The sequence below is a fragment of the Crocuta crocuta genome, unplaced genomic scaffold (assembly GCF_008692635.1).
Source record: "Crocuta crocuta isolate KB4526 unplaced genomic scaffold, BGI_CrCroc_1.0 scaffold70, whole genome shotgun sequence".
NCBI classification, from domain to species: domain Eukaryota; kingdom Metazoa; phylum Chordata; class Mammalia; order Carnivora; family Hyaenidae; genus Crocuta; species Crocuta crocuta.
The window spans coordinates 8,216,914-8,219,335 of NW_027528417.1; the positions used below are offsets into that span (position 1 = coordinate 8,216,914).

The window sequence follows — 2,422 nt, forward strand, 5'->3', positions numbered from 1 at the left end:
TATCTGGAATTAGGAAACTTTTTGGCTTAAGGAGAACAATTTTTGTGTTAGAAAATTTTGAATATATTTAAATAAAAGATACTGAATTTGGATAGAAAATAAAAAATTATTTTGTGAATATACCCTAACATTTGTTCGTAGAAACAAAGATTTGTCTTAGAAGCTTGAAAATAACAGAGTGCCTGCTTCACTAGACCTTTTTAAACATCTCTTACAGGGGCGCCTGGGTGGCTCAGCCGGTTAAGCGGCCGGCTTCTGCTCAGGTCATGATCTCGCGGTTCGTGGGCTCGAGCCCCGCATCGGGCTCTGTGCTGACAACTTGGAGCCTGGACTCTGCTAGGGATTCNCAAAGGCATAGACATGACTCCTTCTCACTGTCCTTCACAGACAGAAGAGACCGTGTCTCTTTTCTCAGCCAAAGGCCACACACGAGGTAAATACATATATACATATGTATATTATATACATATATATATATATATATGCCCACAATAGCATATCATCCATGTGCTTATTTTTTATCTGGAATTAAGAAACTTTTTGNTGTGCTGACAACTTGGAGCCTGGACTCTGCTAGGGATTCTGTCTCCCTCTCTCTCTACCCCTCCCCCACTCACTCTCTGTCTCTCAAAAATAAACAAACATAAAAGAAATAAATGTCTCTTATAAACTAGAAAATAAAGACTGAAAGTTACATGTGAATCCTGATTCTGCCATGTTTCTTGAGCGAATTGAAAATGAGGACAAGTGATAGAAAGGTGCTCCTTCCTGTTATCTTCCTAGAAGCCGTTTCCTATTAAAAAAAAAAAAAAAGAGAACCTCATGAAGCATAAATCCCATAACGTAAGGCGAATTTCCTTCCCTTTAACCACACGTCAGAAGTACTTGCATTCCAAAATTCAAAAGTGACCTCCGGTGTTCCCTCAACTAGAGCAAGTGTATCCAGGAAATGTGCCCGGGCCGGGCCTGTGTCTGCGGGGGCTTCTTCGCAGGATGTGGGAGCGTGTCACAGACAGCAGCAGGCAGGGTCCAGCAGGGAGAGCTTGGGGAATGCAGGCGTGGCCCGCGTGGGCATATGTGCCTACCGTGCGGTGACATGCACCATCAGGCACACATGTATATGCATAAATCCATCGATGTCGATGCTTTATGTTTACGTCTGTGGATGCACACGGATTTGCACACCAACTGTCTATTAGGGACCTACCATATGTTTCGAACCAAGGATTTCAGGAAACTTTGAGTCACTGCTTTCGAGGCATTCACAGTCTGCTTAACAGTTGGTAAAACAAACATCCTGAGCAAGGGGAGTGGGCAGAAGCGTGTGGGAGGCGGCGGCACCAAGGCCCCGCCTGGCATCCCCCGCTGGAGCAGAGAGAGGAGAACATGGGAAGCGGCAGGAGAAGGAAGGCTCGAGGAGGGGCCGTGGGGAGGAGGTGCTGGCCTCTCTGAAGACAGGTGACACCGTCTCTGGTCCTTGCTGCCCCAGACGGGACAGCATCCCATCTCCTAGGGCTGATCTCTCCGCTGGGCTCGGAAGCCCAGTCCCTCCGCGTCCAGGGACCACCCTCTATTAACGTTCCTCGTCATTCAGAGTGGTTATCAGTTTGTCTTCCTCGCGTCCTTACCCTGTCCCTGTACAGACCCATCATGCCTCCCCACGCTGTGTCCCTCGCGCTCTTCCCTCTGCTTCCCTTCCCAGCCATGCTTCCTCGCACGCTGGCCCCCCTTCTGTGGTCCTTCCTCCCCGCCTTTCGTACCTTCACGGAGTCTGAGCCCATCGGCCTCTGCAATCTCCACCCCCGCCCTGCGTCCACGCTGGCCTATGTCACCCCTGGACACCCTCCACCCTCACGCTAGCCGGCCCCTCCTGAGCATCCGCCGCCCTTCACAGGGCCTCCGCTCAGCACCCCCCACCCTCCCTTGGCTCCGGAGATAATACTGTCTCCTGGCAGCCTGCTCTCTGGCTGATTCAGGGCTCTGCATCCTCCCTGGGCCTTCCGTGCTGGGCTCTGTCCATCCGCCCTCCATCGAGGCCACCTCCAGTCCAACCTCACCGACGCCGGCGGCTCATCAGAAGGAGCTCCTGGGAACTTTTTAAATATACTGAAACTAGGACCCATTGTGCAGCAATTGATACAGAATTTCTGAGGATGGGGTTCAGATCTCTCTCTTCTTTTTTTTTTTTTAAAGCTGCCCAGGTGATTCTGATGGGAGTGACCGGTGGAGGCCTACTGCCCTTCAGGCTTCCTCGGGTCCCGGCCCCTTCCAAACGGTTATGTCCAAGCCTGATTTCTCCTCTGATCTCCCAGTTGTGTGTGTGACTTCCTGCTTGTTACAGCTACTGGGATCTCCAACTGGCTCCTCACCACAAAAGACTCAGAAGAAGCCTTTCCTTTCCCTCTGCCTGCCCCTCCTTGCG

At 51.0% G+C, this 2,422-nt stretch overlaps 1 long non-coding RNA gene across 1 annotated transcript in view; it reads right to left on the reverse strand.

The window, feature by feature from the left end:
* Positions 1-701: 701 nt before the first annotated feature.
* Positions 702-2,422, reverse strand: part of LOC144223703 (uncharacterized) — a 10,193-nt gene continuing 8,472 nt past the window's right edge. Inside the window, exon 3 of the long non-coding RNA XR_013332793.1 lies at positions 702-793. This is a non-coding gene — a long non-coding RNA (uncharacterized LOC144223703). The remainder of the gene's footprint in view (positions 794-2,422) is intronic.